This window comes from Equus asinus, chromosome 10, assembly GCF_041296235.1.
Source record: "Equus asinus isolate D_3611 breed Donkey chromosome 10, EquAss-T2T_v2, whole genome shotgun sequence".
NCBI classification, from domain to species: domain Eukaryota; kingdom Metazoa; phylum Chordata; class Mammalia; order Perissodactyla; family Equidae; genus Equus; species Equus asinus.
In genome coordinates, this window is record NC_091799.1 from 95,661,952 (window position 1) to 95,682,982 (window position 21,031).

Below are 21,031 nucleotides of genomic sequence, written 5' to 3' on the forward strand. Positions count from 1 at the left end.
ATAAAACCCACGTAAGGATTTGAATGGGAGAATTTTGCATAGGGACTTTGCAGCATCTCTGTTGACTTTATAATATAATGTTCAAAGAAAAGTTAGACGAAAGTGAATAGTAACAGAGATATTAATTTCCTTGATGTTGCTTGTTAATTTATGTGAAGGGTTCATTTAATCATATTTAAATTCCATAGAGATTAAAGAGATGCAATTAGCACATGCACACAATCTATCTTTGCCATTCTAATTCCTTGCTGTTGAGATCTATACAGTTGGCAAGATAAGTAACACTGAATAGTGAAATAGTTTCAAAATATTATTTGGAGCCATCTCTTAGCAGGTAGCTTAAGACAGATCCTGTAATAAGGGAAATTAACAAGCCAAACAGAGGAAATTAGTAATAACATTAATTTCTAGTCTGCTATTTTTTTCTGCATCACTGAGCCCATCTGTGGTGCTGATTTTTCCCTTTATAATAATTTGTAATTTAACTCCTGCTGGTCTGCTGACCCAGCTGCTAAAGAAATTGCTGTTTTTTGATATTTCTGCAAAAGAGAAGCATTCCCCTTAGAACTAGTTAACTCTCTGAAAAAATATCCCTCTTCCACACCTGTCCCTGTTCATCTTGAAAGGTTCATCCTGCTTCATGTCTCTTCACATAGTTTCTTGCATGATCTTCTAGCCTTGACAGACTATCAGGACTGATTCTAAAAAGGTGCTTGGTTTCAGCTCCATGTGAGTGTAGCTTGATTCCACAGATGCAGGTGAGATCACAGGTCCACAAACTCCCTAAGGTGCCTGACCAGAAGGAGAACATGAGCCCGAAAGGACCATGCACATCTTTCAATTGTCCTGGCAGACAACTCATAGAATACCCTGCCTTCAAGGTCAACCACATCTTTATGAATAAACGTCTTCACAAAAGGTCCAGGGAGTAGGCTTTCTTAAGGATTATGGGGTAGTGAAGTCACCATACAATAACTATAATGGAAGTTGTTTACGTAGATGCCACTATTTCTGTTAATAAAATCCCTATACATATAAATATAGAAAACACACGATAAACTCAACTCTGATGCCCGCTGATGGTCCCTTTCCTCACAAATCTCTCTCTATGCTCCCTGGCAAGTCCCCCTAAAAATGGAAGATTCAGCAGCTGCATGGGCCAGTTTGGGCTCAGATTTTAATCCTCAACAGAGAGCCTGGAAATGATCTCCAAATCACTTGTAATTCATTCTCAGATCATGATCTAGTTTCCACATCTCTAAGTCCTCAAGGAATTCTCTGATGCTTAGATGTACTCATTTCCTGCAGAGAACCTTGAACCCTTTCTTCTGGTGGTCTTTAAATTCTACTACACTGCCTTCTGTCCATATCAAACCACAAAGCCATGCAGCCAACTAAGAGTGCGAGAGAGGCAAGAGAAACTGAAGGGAGACCAGGCTGAATTCTCTCCCTGTGTTAAATTTTAGACAAGGTGAAATGTTCCTACTTTTTAATATATTCTTTCAAACCACTGGTATTCCTATCCTCCTCCTCCTTTTCCAAAATGCCTTAGGTATTCTTGATGCCTCTTGGCTGACTGGAACTTGGGCTACGCCTGCCCCAAGAACTGAAAGCAGAACCAGGATCCCCACTAGAAACTAGAAAGCATGAATATTTTAAAAAGCTTCCCAGGTGATTCTAATGTGAAGCCAAGGCATGGCTTCTGAGGACCCTACTTCCTGGTGTTCACACCCTTGTGAAAAGGCCTTCCCTTAAGAATGGGCTGGACCTAGTGATAGACTTATAAGAAACAGAATATAGGCAAGTGACGTCACTTCCAAGATTTGGTTATAAAAGTATGTGACTTCTGTCTCATCACCCTCTCTTGCCTTCTAGGCTTGCTTGCTTTGATGAGAAGCCCATGTAGCATGGACCTCAATCAGCCTCCAGCCAACAGCCAGTGAGGAACCAAGTCCCTCAGTCCAACAACCCACAAGGGACAGATTCTGGCCAACAACCACCTGAACGAGGTGGGAAGTGGCCATATCTCCAGATGAGCTTTTAGCTGACCACATCCCTAGCTGACACTTTGATGGTGGCCTCCTGAGAGACCCTGAAGCTTGAGAACCCAGCTAACCCGTGCCTGGACTCCTGACCCACAGAGTCAGTGAGAGAATAAACGTGTACTGTTTTTTTCCCCAGCTTTACTGAGGTATACTTGACAAACAAAAAATGCATATATTTAAGGTGTACAACAAGATGTTTTGATATCTGTATACAGTGTGAAATGATTGCCACAATTAGGTTAATTAACACATCCATCACCTCACCTCATTATGATTTGTGTGTGTGAAGAGAACACTTGAGATCAACTCAGTGTATACTGCTTTATGTCACTAAGTTTTGGCGTAATTTGTCACACAGCAATAGATAACTAATATGCATAGTCACTCTAGTGATAAATGCTATCAGGAAAAAATAAAGCATGACAGAGCACAAGAAGGTGATGGGGATGGGAGTGAAGAAAAGAGTTGAAATTTTAAATAGTGTTACCATAGAAGGCCTCATGGAGAAGCTTCCATTGAACAGAAACTTGAGGGACATGAGGGAGTGAGATCATGCAGGCAGATCCTTCCAGGCAGAGTAGCATGGACATACCATGGAGTCGAAGGAAAGTTTCTCATGGGCCAATTGTATGGTGCATGCTTTACCTGTGTTTTCTCAGGCTATCCACCCAGAAGCCTAAGAGATAGGTGTGGGGTTATATCCATTTACAGATGAGGACCCTCGGCTTAGCTCTCCCAAGAGTACACCATGATAAGCACTGAAGTTGAGCACTAGACACAGGTCTGTTCAGTCCAAGTCCATGCCAGAGAGTGTGTGTTAAGTTTCCTATTGCTGCTGTAACAAATTACCACAGACCTAGGGACTTAAATAATGCAAGTTTATTATCTTATAGTTTGGTAGGTCAGAAGTCCAACATGGATGTCACTAGGCTAAGATCAAGGTGTCGCTAGGGCTGCATTCCTTGCGGAGGTTCTAGAGGGAAATCTGTTTCCTTGCTTCTTCAGGTTGTTGGCAGAAGTCAGTTCTTTGCAGTTGTAGAGCTTTGTTTTGTAGGTTGTGGGTCCCTGCGGCCTTGCTGTCTGTCCACCAGGGGCTGTTCCCAGATTCTAGAGGATCCCACATTTCTTGGCTCGTGGCCCCCTTCCTCCATTTTTAAAGCCAGCTATAGCAGGTTGAGTTCCTTTCATGCTTCAGATCTCTCCTGCCCCTTTTTCTGTGGTTGCATCTCTTCTGTCTCCCTCCTCCACTTTTAAGGACCCATGTGATTAGATCGAGCCTTCCTGGACTATCCAGGTTAACCTTCCTGCATTAAGTTCCACAACCTGAATCCTATCTGCAAAGTCCCTTTTGCCACATATTGTAACATATTCATAGCTTCTAGGAATTGACCTGTGGCCATTTTGGGGGCCACTGTGCTGCTCACCACAGAGGGGCACTTTAGGGAAACAACTTCCAAATTGCTGAAGGTACACAGATGCTCTATTGGAGTTGAACAGCAAGTAACCATTCACTGCAGTGATTGGTCTATGTGATCAGTCTTTGTGATAGATATTCTGCGTGAGACCAGCCACCATGTTCCTTAGACTGGGAAACTGTCAAGAAAGGCTTTCTGTAGGAGATGTGCTTGAGGTCAGTCTTACTGGATATTCAAGAGAAGGACAGAGTGGATGGGCGTGGTCTTCCAGAAAGAGGAAGCCCTGAGCAAAGTCACCGAGTGGATAAACAGCACATAGAGTTCCAAGAGCTGCATGCTAATAACTCACACCACCTGTGCTTGAGAAGGGGAGGGAGGGAATGAGTGCAGGTCTGGGAGGGGGGCTTCAGTGCACAGTGACTGTTGGAACTTTATCCTGAAAGGTACAGATCTGAATTTACAAGCTCTTCAAATTAAGGAAGATTTAAATATCATGATTTATGTATAAAGTGGAAAATATGGGCATCTTTATGCCTTAACACATTCCAAATTAATTTTTCTACCATAATGCCTCTTTCTAATGTTTCTAACTAAACCCTCAGGTTGGGTATGGACAAAAATTGGCTCAATCTACCTCATTTCATATAAGTGATGGGCATTAGTCACAGATAAAATTAAAGTTATAGATATAGGGACCATTTCTCATTGAAGTGACATCTGGAAATTTCTGATCACATGTTGCTATGTGCATGGATATATGCACATATGTGTCTATTAGTGTATCTATAAAAATAAATTTATAACCTCTAAATGTTTTGTTGGTTTTCTCTGATAGGAAACTATATATTAGACATTGAAGTCAATAATTTAACTAATTCTAGATATGGTTAGGGGACCTTCTTGTCTCAGTACCATTTACCAACTTCACTCACCTAATAATTACTCAGTTTCATGGTTCATTGTTGTGGCTACATGTGACAAATAAAGAACAAAACTGTAGCCATTCTAGGCACAATCGAATGTAAGATCTACATCTGTTCCATTTGTGCACCATTTCTGGGAAAAGGTGACCTTTTCTCCAGTAACAAATTTGGTCATGTAGACTTTGTCATAGGAAAACAAAATCTGCACAATTGTTTGTTTGTAAGAATTGGTTGGCCACTGTGTGCCTTCTGGGCTGAGGGGTCCCATTGTTGGCGTCTTTGAAGATAATAAGAATGAGTAGGAGATCTATTCTTCTGGGAAAATGAGAGAATTACATGCTGTGGTGTCAGGAAGGGATCAGTCATTTTATGTGGGCATTTTCCCTGAAGCTGGTATTTAGGGGATTGTTTTCTCTGACCCTTGAGGCACTTTTAATTTTCCCAACTTGGAAAGGTCAGTATTTCATCTCAGCAACAATTATGGTAAAAACAGCCCTAAGGATTGAAAGTAACTGTCCTCTCCAAAAATGGTACTATTGTATACTGTTTCCAAAGAGCTATTTTAAAGAGAGAGAGGAGGGGAAAGGAGGGAGAGAGAGGGGGAGGAGAGAAGGGGAGAGAGAGAGACTCAGAGACCAAGAACAGAGTAAGCAAAATGCTGAGTGAGGATGTGAGGGATTAAGAGAGAAGATGTTTGAGAGTTAGAGGCCTGTCATCAATTCTCAGTTTCCTCCACAGATTTGTGAAGTGCTGATGGAGAGTTCAGCTTTATGCAGTGTAGGAGCTAAGTTGCAGAATCATCTTTGCTTCTGCATCCCCTGATAAATCTAATCCCAATTCAAATCTTTCTTCCTTGGTTCTCTGAGAAGCTACATTCCAATGAATGCCCTCTTCCTCCAACCAGGTAAGCTCTCATTTGCTTTCTAAGCCATTTCTCCCCCTTTGGGAACAGGATCTCCCACAGGCCTGTAGTTGTAGGAAAGCTGTCATTCCTATTTACCCTCCTTGGAGCCTTTCCTTTGGGACTCACCCTTCCCCCACCTCATGGGATTAAAATGGAGCTGTCAGTCAGGGAGTTCCACTTCTCCCACAGAAGCTGGAGAAATGATACCTGCTCACCCACTGGAGACTTTGGGGGACTAGAAGGGATGCTTGGAGCCCGAGATGGTTTCTCCCCTCCTGAAATTTTGAGTTATTGGGACCATTTAAGTTTAGAATGGTAATCCTTCCCATCATGTAAAGAGAATCCTTCAGTAAATAAAACCAACAATGCAGAAATCAGAGCTAAGACTTGGAAGAAGAGTCAGTTCTCTGAGACCATTCATAGAACACCAGAATTTAGCTAGCTTAAAGCAAGACAACACCAGAACTTTTTAGTTGCACCAGCCAGTAGATTCCATTTTACCTTAAGGCTAGTTTAAGTTGGATTTCTATTTCTGATAGTGGAAAAAAGTCTTAGATAATATAATATCTTCTTAAGCCTGATTTTGATAGAAATCAAAATCTACTGATTCTGCCCAGTCTACTAATTGGGTTCTACTGAAACCTAAACCATGTGTCTTGGCTACGTTTCTGCTTAAACAGAAATATGCATTACTTTTCTGGCTTCTCCTATTAAGTTTCTCCACTTGCTCTCTGACATTTGTACTAAATTATTTCTGCCGAGATTTGCTCCTCCCCTCTGGGAGATGTGAAGGATAATTCTGTGTTTTCATCCATTCTCAGCACTTTGTCCTCAACACCCACTCCTCATTCTAGACACTAGAACAGCAGTGATGGGACACCCTCCCTAACTCTAGCCTTGGAAGATCAAGGATGGGGCTTCCAGAGAGAGTAAGAACAATACAGAAAGGTGGTGAACAGTAAGGAGAATTTTGTCATCAAAGTGAGGTCACATTCACCATTCTCCAAGGTTCCCATGTACATATTTAAAAAATCTAGTCCACGTGCATGAACAGACATTTCTCCAAAGAAGATATACAGATGGCCAATAGGCACATGAAAAGATGTTCATCATCACTGATCATCAGGGAAATGCAAATCAAAACTACACTAAGATGTCACCTTACACCTGTTAGAATGGCAAAAATAACCAAAACAAAAAGTAACAAATGTTGGAGAGGTTGCGGAGAAAAAGGAACCCTCATACACTGCTGGTGGGAATGCAAATTGGTACAGCCACTTTGGAAAACAGTATGGAGATTTCTCAAAAAAATTAAAAATAGAAATACCATATGACCCAGCCATCCCACCACTGGGTATCTATCCAAAGAACTTGAAATCAGCAATTCCAAAAGTCCCATGCACCCCTATGTTCATTGCAGCATTATTTACAATAACTAAGATGTGGCAGCAACCTAAGTGCCTATCAACTGATGATTGGATAAAGAAGATATGGTGTAGATATACAGTGGAATACTACTCAGCCATAAAAAAGGATAAAATCATCCCATTCACAACAACATGGATGGACCTTGAGGATATTATGTTAAGTGAAATAAGCCAGATAGAGAGACACAATCTCTGTATGATTCCACTCATATGTGGAATTCAAACATGTAGACAAAGAGAACAGATTAGTGGTTACCAGGGGAAAGGGGGGGTGGGGGTTGGCACAAAGGGTGAAGTGGTGCACCTACAACACGACTGACAAACAATAATGTACAACTGAAATTTCACAAGGTTGTAAACTATCATAATCTCAATAAAAAGTTAAAAAAAAAATCTAGTTCACGTGGATCAAACTAGCCTGATACCCATCAAGTCTCTGCCTTGATTTATGTGAACAGAATTCTGTGCTCTCTGGTAAAAGAAAAGACATCGACACTCTTTCTTCTTAAATAAAAACGGGCTCTTAAAAATAAAATGATGACTGGAAAGCGCATGCTCCAAATGGAAAAGATTAATACTGGAAATCCTTAATTATTAGGGATTCTCTGGGTCTTTTTACGGCTTCTCTTTCTGGCTTTGCACTCTTTGGTTTTTACTACTTATTGGCACCAGAACAAGAGAGCAGATACGAAGAGATCTAATTTAGAGTGGACAATCTGCTTCCTGGCAGTGCCGCTGGGAAATGTTAGTAGAACAGGTCACCGTTTGAACTTTTTGCTGTGTATAACATGTGGGGATTATGGTCAACCTAGAAACCTCTGTGCAGAGTGGACACACGCCCACACACAAGATCATGCTCCTAACACACACTGATACGCACGCACAAGAAAATGCTTGAGTCCCCCAGCGTCTTTCTTAGATGGCAATGAGCAGTCACGTCAGCTTCACATTTTGGATGTGGCATAGAGCAGAGAGTATGGGGGCAGACTCTCTCTCTCCCAGGTTAACAAGCACCAGGCTTCTCACCAGCTGGACTCTGACAGAGCTGCGCTTCCTTTCTGCTGCAGGTGAGCACTCCCTACCTTCTGCTATAACTCAGTGTTGCTCACCTTCCCATTACCCAATACCCATTTCCATCCCATCCGGCTGCTTTAGAGGCACATTCCTGTTCACTGTGGCAGGGTGGCCCGGTTCAGCATTCTCCTGCATTGAAGCCATTTAAAGCACAGAAAAGAGCAATACCCAGCTCCCCTCCTGGCTTTCCACTCAGCTGCGAGACTCGGGCATGCAATATAAGATATTTGAGTCAATTTCTTAATTTGTAAAGTGGGAACAATAATGACTACCTAACAGGAGTCTTGTGTGGACTCAGTGCCACCATATACATAAAATTCCTGGGTTTTGTAGATGTTCTATAAACATTCTCTCTCCATTCTCTTCTTTCCATTCCCAAAGAAAGTCAGTGTTAACTCTATCCATAAGTTTAGGTTGTCACAAGATATTATGCCAACAACTATGCCTGGCCCATAGTAGATGCTCCATAAACATTGTTTAATTAGTAATTAAATGAAGTCCGGCTGATCACATGTTATCAATTTGTGTTTGTAGAAAGTGAATGCGACCTGGCTCTTTATACAAAGGGAGTTGTAATATAGTGATATGGCGGGCTGAGCATGTGCCACAGTCTCCAGAAGTAGGACCCCAACAACGTGCAGAGGGCAATTCTTGTAGAGGGCAGCTGCTTTTCTGTGGTCAACAATCCACCACTTGAGAACACCAGCAGGGCTGGCCAGATTAACAGGACCACACTCCTGGTTAACAGTTACCAGCTCTTTCTCTTTCATTCATAGCCTGTTGCTGTGTTCTAGAGAAGCCCGTGCTTCCACCTCTGCTTGGTCTTAAAACCAGACGTTGGAAGGTGGGGGGAATGAGACGTACTCCCATCCAGCCCTCCACGATCAAGGGCTCTGAGAATCACCAAGTGTTCTGCATTTTCTCAATGAGTCTATACAGATGTGCTTTTTCTGGGTGTCCATGGGACTGTCACTAACCTGTGCCCTAATACCCTGTACACAAAGATGCCTCTCACCTTCACGTCTGCAGGTAGACGAGCAAAGCAAAGGCTTTGTTTGTCAGGAAAACACAAGGATTTTCTTTCTACCTTCTAGTTTTGGTGACAGTTGTTGCTCTTCTAAAAAACAATAAAAATATGGACAAAGCAAAAGTCAGTCACTCCGGTAAAATTCTTGCATATGTGGCCTGTGAGGCAGCTAACCATGGGAACCTGTGCAGGTGCCCATGCCTGATTACTAAGAAGGCCATAACAGCAATGGCATTCCCTGTTCAAGTGTCGAGCAATGGCTAGGTATTGGTACCACTGTTGTCACTTCCAGGCCTAAGAAACCAGGTGTTATCTTCGCAAGGCCAGTTAAGCCACAGAAATAAGCAGCGTTAAAGAACACACAATGAGCAGAAACATGCCACTCTGGAATCTACCATGCATTTTACGGAGTGGAATTCATTACCACATAACAAATATTATCTTAAACCACATTCTAATGAGCTCTGTTCCTGAAAGGAATTTTGTCAAAATGTGTAGTGCAGAGAGCCTGGAAACGAGAATCAGCAGATAAAGACTGTGGCCCCTTTGATCTTGGCCAAGTCACTCAACTTTATTGGACCTTATCTTCTCTAACTACAAATAGGAGACTGGACTAGACAATTTTTAAGGCTCCTGTCAGATCTAATATCCTATGAGTCATTTAGGCCCAGAGTCCAGTAATTTTCCAAGAGGAATCCAATGGTAAGAACCACACTATCCTTAAGTATTTAACTGGTCAAAGAATGCTTTCATTTGTTGATAATGACTATGGAAATAGGAAACTAATAAGCCAGGTTAAAGGAAGTTAATATGCTGATGAACAAACGTGAGAAGACAATGGAGGTTGGCATAAACAGTTTTCGAAGATAGGCTCCAAGGACCTAAATTTGAATGAACTCATCAGAAAGTTAACATAAACCTCACATCCCAAAAAAGGAAATAATATCATTAACATTAGGATCCTTCAATATTATATGCAAGGCTCCATCAGAATTCCTCAATGGTAACCTGGCAACATTAGATTTCTTTGATAAGAGATAAGAAGAAAATGAAGCAAGAAGGATGGCCAGAGGACATTTCTTGATATTTGTAAACTAAAAATGAAAAGGTTCAGAAATAACACCTAAAATAAAATGTCCGATTTGATTTGGGCCAAAGTTTGCTACTCAATACATTTCAGCAACTTTAGGTTGTCAAGCAGGAGAATATGTGTCTATGTAAACAGAAGAGCATTAGGAATGAAATTTCATGACTAATAAATTGATTGGAAATAGGAATTTATGTGTGCTGGTGTATTTTCTTTAAGTCCTCTTAGTGGAGCTTTGATTTTCTAGAAGTATTTGTTTTTTATTTAATATTTCTGCATATAAATCTTCAATGGCTCTATATTCCCTATAAGATACAGTCTCCTAGTATTCATAACTGTCTATAATAGGATGTTGATCTATACCTTCTGATTTTATTTTTTACTACCTGAGGAGGAGTGGCTTTTAGTGACAAAGAGCATCAACTTATGAGTCAGGCCTGAGTTTGATTCTAACTCCGACATTCACAAGCTGTGGTCCCTTTACAGCCTCAGGTTCCTAATCTGTAAAATTGGACAGGGTTTCTCAGCCTGGCACTATTAACATTTTGAGGACAATAATCTAAGCAGCATCCCTTCTAGATACCAATAGCACACTTGCATTTGTGACAATCAAAAATGTTTTCAAACATTGCTCAACGTCCCCTGGGGGGCAAAATTACCCAAGTCTGAGGATCTCTGAATTGGAGTATTCACGCTTATCTCATGGGTCACTGGGAATATGGAATGAAAGAAGGATAAGAAGCTCCTGGTACAGCCTGGGCTCAGTAATTGCCCATGTGTCTTTTCTCTTGATTCCAGTCCTGGCGGAAACACTGGAGACCTTCAGAGACTTCATCTATCACCTCCTTGAGTCCCTGCACCATCCACTCAAGACTGGGGCATAAACAATTGCCTTCTTTGAACTCTATCCAGCACCTGATTATGATAACTGGCTTTGAAAACCTAACTTTAAATGACATAGATGAGGAAGAGGAGGGAAAGGACCCAATGTATGGTTTTTCAAAAATCCCAGTATATAAAAAATAGACATTATATATGGAAATATTTATTAAGCCATGTTAGTGGAAATTTTTCTAGACCAAATTATGCATTAATCACATTCAGGTTCATAGCCATAAAACAATCACTTATTACATTAAATTTCCGGCAATCCACTGTATACTCATAAATATAATAAGGACCAGTCTATAAAATAATACCCTAGATAACTTAAAAGTGAAAAAAATAGTAAAATCTGAAAAATGGCTCTATTTTGGGTTTGATCAAAGAGGTGGAGGAAAACAACTTAAATCAGGCCAAAGAATTAAAATAATTTGGCTCTTTTAAAAAGAAAGAAAGGTAAAGATAAACAAAAAGCTAATACCTGGCCAAGGTAGCTTGCTCCCTTACAAATTCGTGGTTGGAAGTTACTGAAGACAAAGTAGTACAAATGTGCACTTCAGATAATTCCCACAAAAGCATCTCTTTGCAGATGAAATTAATGGATGCATACGGGTATTGCTCGTCCTGGATAAATGCAGCACTTAACAATAAACGCCCTCAGAGAATTCTACAGTTTTCAGATCCTTGGAGCTAACCACCGTAGAAGGGCTTAAGCTGCAAAACCTTGGCTTTCTCTTGAAAACCCTTCTTTCATCCAGTGAATTCCTATAAGAACACCTTTCCTGACCAAAATATTGGCTGAATGGTTTGGTATAGAATAATCCTTTATCTTTGCTCTCAATGATGATGTGTGATTTATGGTTATTTCTCATATGATGAATTGTTTGAGTGTTTGACACATCTTAAATAAGTTTTAGATATATATTTCCTTTCATTTTTTCCATTCTCTAAAGCTGAAAGGTTGAAATTTGCTATGGTTCTTTCAGAGTGTTGTAGAATTTTAAAGTGAAAAAAGAAACAGAGTGAGACTGGAATATGAAGCCATAAACTTGGAAAGGAATCCAAACTGCCATATTGATGAATACTACGTTTTCTTGAGCCAGTGTGCCAGCTCGGAACAATTGTTTAACTTGTCTGTTTCTATTTCCTCAATTTATGGCAGCTGGTCCTTGAAACAGAAACATTTCAAACATATGCATGAAGTAATTATACACACACATATACATATATCAGAAACTATGTTATATATTGAAAATCACCCTTTGCACGTCATCTTTGCATATATCTGTTAGTTGTTAAAAAGATTCAGAACTTTACTGGAGGAGAAAGGAGATCATCTATTTCTGCATAATTAAACTAAGTTCAAATATGTTTTCTGATCCCAATCCAATTGTGTTGGTTTCTCACTTTGCCTAGGATCACAAGAAAACATTTGTTACCTTTACCAACTTATTCCCTTGCTAATAAACTTTGAATAGTTTCTTGTTCCTAGAAGAGTGGTTTTCAAACTGTGTTCCTAAGAGCTCTAGGGTCCCACAGACCTAGATCAGGGGCTGCCTGGGGAACAAGAGGAAGCCTTTGTAGCTGGTTTAGGGGTTCTTCTCTATCTTCACTCTCAACTACTGCAGCTTCAATTCAATCTAAATAACACACGGACTATTTATATTCTTTGATTTCATTTAAAAGAAAGACCCACTGCTCAAACCAAGTTACCATAGGTTTCCAAAGCCTTGTGGCATGATTGCTCGGAGAAGAAAATGTGAATTAGTTTCACTAAAATCTTCTTCTTCAACCTAAGCCCATATTAAGCCTACTTTTAGGAGAGGAGGAGAGAAGAGGAAAAGGGGAGGAACAAAAGAAGAGGAAAGGGGAGAGTTTTAAAGAACAGAATTTGCAGAAAGTGAGTAGAGCGAGGCATGCACTTTCTCTGTCACCAGGTTTTGTGTAAACGGCAAATGAAGCCTGGTGGGTCATTTCCTGGCTGAGGTTTGCAGAGCATCAGGACTGTGGACATGCCAGGGCACCATGCAGTGTCAGAGAAAGATGGTCCTGAGGTGGCAGAGCAGTAGAGGGAGCCACTGAGATTCCCAGGGATGTTCAGGCAGAGGAAGAGGATCCCGGCAATGTGAGCCTAGCTATGGAGATGAAGAGGGTAGATGGAGGTGGGGTTCAGAAGGATGTGCATTTTGCTTAACATAAGGGGGCAAGCATGATGCTCCCTACAGAAGGCAGACAGATAATGTCTATCTAAGCTCTTAGGGGCCCATTCACCCTAAGAGAGCTTTGAAGGAGTGAGATCCTTGTATGCCCATAGGTTGCTATACCTGGAAAACAAACATTGAGATGTGCAAGCAATTTGAGTGGAGAGTCTCAGGTCACTGAGGTATAAACTTGGAACAGATTTTCCCTGTAACTTACTACTTGTGTTTTTTTAGTGACTCATAAGAAATACTCTAATTGATACTTCATTTTTCAGTCACTTTCAGTTGTGAAGATTCTTCCAGTCCACTTGATACACCAGTCTCCTACTCAATTCAAAGCCTTCCCTACCTGCTAGATTTATGGCTCAAGTAAGCTCGCAAAGAGCTGGGGTTGTGGTCTCTGCTCTCACTTCCAAGACACTCCAGCTACAGGTGATTGGTCAGAACTGAGGGCACATTCCTCTCTGCTTGTACAAAGCCACAATCTCTTCCAAACACACACACACACACTTTGGGTTCTTTTTAACTAAAAATCCTTGATCTCGCTCTTCCTGTACATTTGATGGCACATATGGATTTCTTATAACTTCTTAATGGATCTGCTAGGCAACTTGGTTGGACTAACTCTTGGAAACAACTTACTTTGTATAAAATAAGTATAAAATAGAAATACAGCATGCAGGTTAAGAGCATTGACTCTTGGGCCATACTGCCCAATTCTAACCATGTTGATTTGAGGAAAAGTCACTTAGCCTCTCTGTGCCTTAGTTTGGCATAGTAATTGCACCCAATTTGTAGGGTTGTTGTGAGGATTAAATGATTTTAAAGGCATTTAGAACAGTGGTTGGCAGTCTGAAGTGCTGACTATCATTATTAATATGTTTTATGTACTTAATAGTATAATCTCAGCTGGGCTTGAACCCAGTTCTTACTACACGTATAATGATGAGCAAACCTTTATCACCAATCCAGGCTTGGTGTTCTGATTAGTAAAATGAGAGGGATGAATAATCTCCTCCTTTGGTTAGAGGTTATGGATGATGGCCGGGGCAGCGGCACAGGGGCACTCTTACATGATGCCATGGGAGTGAAAACTGGTAAAACCTTTTTGGAAGGCATTGTTGCAATATTTTTTTTATAATTTAATGTATGCATACTCTTAGTTTCAGGAATTTTTAGCTTTTGTAATTTATCTTACAAAAATACTTGCATACATGCAAAAAGATAAATATATAAAATGTATATTGAAACTGTTTATAATGACCCAAATATGCATTTATGAGGAATTGGTTAACTATCATAAATAATGCTACTTTAGTTTATAGTCATATAAAAAAGGAGTTTGATAGTCATGCAAGTAAACAGCCAAGTGGAAAAAAAGTACAAGTTATAAACAGTGTACATCTCATGATTCCACCAAAAAAAAAAGAAAGAAAAGAAAGAAGGAAGGAAGAAAAGAAGAGAACATGAGTGAAAGCAATAAAAATACATATGTATAGGACACAAGTTGACAAAATATATGCCTGACAATTACCAGTAGTTATTCTGGGGATGGAATTATGGATGTCTTTATCTTTCTATGTTATATATGTCTTTATTCTCTAAATATTTTAAACTGTAAGTAAACATTACTTTGGTAGTTAGGAAAACAAAGCTATTCCTTTATTTATTTATTTTTTTAAAACAATCATAGACTTTGGAATCAGACAAACTTGGGTTCAAATTGTAACTTTATAACTTTTTAGCAGTGTGACCATGGGCAAACTACTGAAAATCTCTGAATCTTAGTTCCCTTAGCTGTTAAATGGATAATACTTAATTCTCCTTATTATTGCAAGGATTAAGTAAAATGGCAGATTTAAATTCCCCATCACAAAGCCTGGTATACTGTACACGTTTCATAAATGTCAATCTCTTCCCTATGCTCCATGCTAATGACAAAATAGCTACATACTAAGCTGTTTATCTTAAAACAATAGAAATAATATTTCTCAACAATGATTTTAACTTAGCTCTACGAGTGGCACAAATTTAATAGCTCAAATATGTGATAATCCTTATCTTAAATGTATCATTTTTCCTAGGATCATTTTTACTTTAGAGGGAATAAAGAAAACGTGTAACTTAAGGTGGGAAAGAAATGCTTAACTACCTATACCATTTTACAGAAGTCCCATCAGGACAAAGTATGTACATAATCTTTGGTACATAACCTTTTGGTACCTGGTAAAGCACTTCAGAGTTGAAGTAAGAGAGTTATTTCATTATAAAAGTTTATAAATATATATATGTATGTAAGTTTATATAAAGATACACATATGTAGGAAAAGCTCTTCCTCACACTAACAGTGGCAATCTTTAAAATGTAAACTTACAGGAGAATCTCTTTCTGTTTTTGAACTCCTTTCTATTTTACACATTTAAAAAATTTTTAATGTACATTACTTTTGAAATAAAAAATGCACAATAAATGGTGCAAAATTTTACTTAATTACATCTAAAATACATAGAAATAAGCAACGATGAAGAATAAATCAAGGTCTTTGACAATCATTTTGTTTCTATTTTCTATCAAAATTACCACGGCAAACTTTCAAGCTAAGTGTTTTACTAATTTAGATGAGGTCAACTAAACTCTGCAAAGGAAGTAAGAACAATGGATTTTTGACTTGTTTCTAACATTAGGAAATACACTGCTCTTATCATCACAACAGTGGACTAGTACCCTGGTTTCATTGTAAACAATTAAGCAAAACATTAGTCGAGAAGTTGATGGGTATTATTTAGGGAATAGTATCTGCTTTTTAAGTCTTGTCTGAATCTGTTATGATCAAGCAATTTAACTAGTGTATTTGTGAGAAAGAGAGAACTAACACAATGCCTACTCGAAATAGAACTCAACTGAAAAACCTGGGCAAGTTAATGTAACGGGAAATTGTCATAAGTGTTGGGGCTGTTTGTTGCTGGTTTCAGCCAGAATGACCTGAAAGCACAAATATGTAGCAGGTAGGAGAGGATGTAGGGAAAAAAATGAAGTATTATACTCTTAGCATGTTCATATTCAAAAAGGATTAAAAAGATCACCCAGTTTAATGTCTCTTTTTATAGAAAAGCACCTGATTTGAACCAGAACTTTTTCTTGAACCTGAACTTGAACCAGATATCGCACCTCAAACTTCTTCCTTCTTTCCTTCCCACCAAAGCATGCTAATGTAATTAGCATTCCTGGAAGGTCATACGGCAAACAGGCCTAAGATTACCTAGACAGACTCCAAATTCTATTGAAAGATAGGATACTTAACATGATGGGTAACAGGATGCTTATTAAAAGAAAGTTACTGGAATTTGATTTTTTCATATTTAGGCTGACCTATTAATTACAGTCAACTATTAAATGTACACACTTATGAGGACAAACACTTGTTAGTGTTGCATGTCCAAATGAACCTAGCATGCCTAGGCCCTCTATAAATATTTGTCAGATAAATTCTTAACAGACGGTTATTTACTATATGGATTTCAGAGCCCCTTTGCCTCTCTCTCTTATTTCTGCTTCACATTCTGGTGCCAGAACCATTTCTCTCTAAGGGCAGAAAGATGAAATCAGAGTAAGGAAACTCCCAAGTGATCCACTTTATTCTACTGAATATTTTGGTCCAATGGCTTGGCAGAGAGAAACTTTGTAAATGTTGATGAAAACAATCTGTTCCATCTCTGTCACTGTTCATTCAAAGAGTCAAAAGCATCAAATATCCATATGTCATTCAAGAAGATAGTCAATGTCATAAATGTGAAATTTAGAGTTGCGTCCCTCACAAATCCTAGCTCCATACAGCTGCTGCATTAATTTTTCTAAAACCATCAATAATAGGGGAAATTTCAAGTTGCTGATCATAAATACAGAATCCTCGTGATGGCACTCCTGCCCATACCCTTAACTTCATGTCCTGCCCCTTCCTGCTGTGTACTTAAGAACCCAGAGCTCTGAACAGCTTTACTCTCCATTCAAAATATGAATATACCTGAATGCTAGGCATGAAGGACTTGGACTACAGAAAGGCAGGGCGACATGTTCCTCCATGAGGTCTCCTCTCAGATACTCCACGATAAACATCTCTATCGCCACCCTAATTGGCCAGGATTGAGTTTCCTCGCTCAGGTCCCAGGAATAGATGCCCCGCTTCCACCTCTCAACTACCCTTCCCTCAGCCCCAAGTACCAATTCTCAACTCAGGACCTTTGCTGAGCTGTGCTCTCCTTGGTAGGCTCCTCGGATCTCTTCCTTCAACCAGCAACCACTTACTCATCCTTTAAATCTCTGTTCAAGATGGCCCCCCTTGAAAAGACAGAAGGACAGCCAGGGACTATACCTTGAGTCCCATTTCCCCAAACCTACCATGGGCTAGGCCAGAGTTCCCTTCTCTATGCTCCATGGCACCAGTGGTTACATGTGTACTATGTTGTATCACAGCATAGTGCTCCTGAACAGGGACTCTGGAGCCAGTGCACCCAGGCTCAAATCCTGGCTCCTTCGAGAGCCAGCAGGTCAGTTTCCTCATTTGTAAAATGGACATAAGGGTAGAATCTATCTCATAGAGAGGAGGATTAAATAAATCAATGTATCCAAAGCTTACAATAGTTAAGTCCCCAGTCACTGTGAGCTATTAACAGTGTTTACCTGTATTTGTTCTTCGTCCTGGATATCCTGGTTTATTTTTCTCAGGACAAGATGTCTTAGTTATTTGTATATCCCTCACCCCTTGCATAGTGCTTGGCATCTAGTAAGCACCATATACATAGTAGACAAATTGAACTTGTAAGAATAAGAAGAAGAACTGAGAGTCATAGAATCCTACAACTGGAAGTGTCTAAACACCAAGTTCCAAGTACCAAGTTCCAAGTTCCAAGTTCCAAGTTCCAAGACCATAGAGCTCTTTAGCTCTATGTTCCAAGTTCACAGAGCAAGGAAGCACTCTATGTAGGCAGAGAGAGCCATTTTTTTCCAGGGAGGAAATTATTAAACATTTCAGATTCTACCCTTGACTGTAAACATAGCCTCCTTCAATGGCACAGTCCTCGCATAGCTTCTAATACCCAAACGCTTCATGTCCATGCAGGGTATTCAATTATAGTTTTCAACAGAAAGTGTAAATTACAGGATGCCTGATAAATTCATCCAGAAATGCTACGAAAAACAGATGGTATTTTCCAAATCTTATCAAACGATTCCCTTTCCCTTCACTCACCAGGGTAGTTTTGCGCCAAATATGATGGAAAAGTCATTTGCCTGCCCCTGATCATTTACACACTCCAGAGGGAGGGGTTGTCGGACTAAGTAAGATATATTGATTTCCCACACACCACTCTCTTCCTTCTCTGGGTGGTTAGAACAAAACAAAGTATTTGATTTCCCCCATTTTTCTACTGATGAAAGATGACAGATCCAATAGATGAGCTCACAAATGGAAATCTTTATTTTGTATGATTAGAATCTTTCTCTCTGTTTGCACTGTAAGCAATCCAATATCAGAGAGATATTCCAAAGTCTGAAAGGACAGTGTTAAGGGAGCTACAATCCAGCATGCATTGAAGGACTTTTCACCAAAATGTCATCTCCCTGCGCACTCAAGACCTAGCCAGCTTTGACCTTGATGAAGCTGACAGGGCACGCAGAGGAGAGAGGACGGTTGTTTGTGCTTACTGGTTTGTCTTCTGGATATCTCTTTATTATATTTTAGATGTATCCTTAACTAGTAAAAAGCGAACTGAGAACTGATTATAGGTCTTTTCATGAATCAAGAACCTGCCTTAGAAGGAGGCCATTGGGTAGCTGCATGTAGGAAAAATTGCTAGTTTCTTAGATTATTTATACATTTCTTGTAGTTTGTAGACAATTTTACCATTTCGCTATTTATTCCCCTGAATATAACAAGACACAAGCTCACATTTATCCTTAGATATCCTTAGCTCCCCCAAACTGCATTAACTACCTGACTATTAGAAAGAATTAAGAGGGAATTGAAAATAAAAAGCAAGAGACATGGAAAATAATAATTATTCAATTCATATAGATTTAGCCTTGAGAATGGCTGTACACTCAGAGACTCACGGTGACTAAAACACTCACTCTTGAGGCACAACAAAGGGAAAACGTGTCCTCATGCTGTAGAGTATATATTAAATGACTGGAACGACACCTTATTTTACTGATTCAAACAGATTTCTGTTGCAGACAGGGACAGAAGCACATGGTCCTAACAGGCTGCATTCCGATGGTGCGGTGCTGTGGTGACCTTAAGCATATGCTATGGGGTGAATGATTCTGACTGAGAGAAAGTCTGCTTTCAGCTTGGACTCCATTTTGCGTTCAGGCTAAAACAGGAAAACAGGCCATTTATGCATCATTTTCAAACGGAAAGTACTTGACGGATGAAAAATTCTCTGAACAGTGGTAAGACTCCAAATAGACAAGGGAATGCCAAAAAAAGGAGTGACTGTGAACCGGCCTGGCAACAGGTTCTTCAGGAAATAGCCGGGTGTGTGTATCCTTGCTGATTACACATATAATAGCTGCAAAGCAATGTTCTCTGTCAAGCAAGCCTGCATTTCAGAGCTGTGTTTTCAAAAGGAAAAAGAAACAGCACTCTAATCGAGCTCCTTTGGAAAGACGCAGAGCAGCTTTAGGAGCGGAGACGAAGTTAGGAGTTCCCGTGTGCCGGTGACAGTCAAATCGCACACAGTGAAAAGATGAGCTGGGTGCATGTTCAAAAGGAAAATCCACCATTGACTTACTGCCACGGAATTTTTTTAAAAAGATTCAGGAAAATCAAAAATCGAAAGCATAGATCATTATGTGGGAAGTCGACCTCTTTTTTTCAGCTTGTGCATGAGACCTCTGGAGGGGAAATGTACAGGTAAGGAACAGAGAGTGACATTCAGATTTGAAGTCGTGACCAGAGTATCTGAGCCCCAAGGATAATGGGAACGTCTGACAGCGCTTGGAAATTAGCTGGCTGCCACCCTCAGTCAACTGGGGAGGGAAGGTTGTGAGAATTAAATGAGATAATGCTTGAAAGCACTTGCTACAATGCCTAGCACATATTCTATGAAAAAGTTATTATTCCAAATGATAATATTAATAATTTAAACAAATGTCTGAGTTTTAAGAGGCCCTTCTACCTCTGTCATTCTAAGGATGACGTGGAGATGATCACAGTTTATATGACTGTGTAAGTGGTCTCCCTGTAACCCCCAGGCCCTCTAAGATCCAGGGCTGATCTGCTTGATCTGGGAGCCCTTTCAAAGAGCTGTCTCCTTCTCTACAGAAGCTGTGGTCCATAAGATAAAGGGACCATAAGATAGAAGCTACTCTGCCAAGGAGGGTACAAGAGAACCTAGAACATGAGCTTAGCTCTAAGAGCCCAAGTGGGGAAGAATATTGTACAATTTCTTTTCAAAATTATTGCTTTTTAACATGGAATCACATTTATGATTCTCCCTTGGAATTTATCAATTCAAAGGTTTCAAATACTTTCTTGTATCACCTTAACCTCTTTCCACAACATTTTTCATCACCCCTCAACATTTATATAGATTTCCCACATTAAAAAGTAATCAGGACTAATTTAATTTAAAATTGTATAACAGGTTTGATTGTGATGACACTTTCCAGGAAGTTATGGCATATGGAGATCCAGGAATAACGAAGCTCTAATATCTACAGGCAGAATTGCTGGGGCTTAAGAAAGCAGGTACTGGAACCAGGCTGCCGGGGTTCAATTCCTCACTCCACCTCCACATACCTAGCAAGTCAGGCAAGCTGAATAATCACTCGGTACCTCTGTTTTCACATCCGTATAATGGAGACAATAAGAGTACTTCACCCAGTGGAGAACTGAATGAGTTAATACCCATGATGTTCTGAGAACAGGTGAGGCAGAAGCAGGAAGATTTAAATGGATTTCCGGTTTATATAGGTAACTTGAATTCAGATAAACTGTCATAATAGTATTAATAGTTTCATTTCAAGAGATTAAAAACAAAATT

General features: G+C 39.8%; 1 protein-coding gene and 1 long non-coding RNA gene across 4 annotated transcripts in view; one reads left to right on the top strand and one right to left on the bottom strand.

Annotated features, from left to right (window-relative positions):
* The window catches only part of FBXL7 (F-box and leucine rich repeat protein 7), a 379,233-nt gene that overhangs the window by 48,502 nt on the left and 309,700 nt on the right, over positions 1 to 21,031 (bottom strand). The gene's annotated exons all lie outside the window — the stretch shown is intronic.
* Positions 18,751 to 21,031, top strand: part of LOC139046442 (uncharacterized) — a 37,607-nt gene continuing 35,326 nt past the window's right edge. Inside the window, exon 1 of one of the 2 annotated variants that reach the window (XR_011506531.1) lies at positions 18,751 to 19,899. This is a non-coding gene — a long non-coding RNA (uncharacterized lncRNA). The remainder of the gene's footprint in view (positions 19,900 to 21,031) is intronic. The other variant, XR_011506532.1, reaches the window with a different exon arrangement.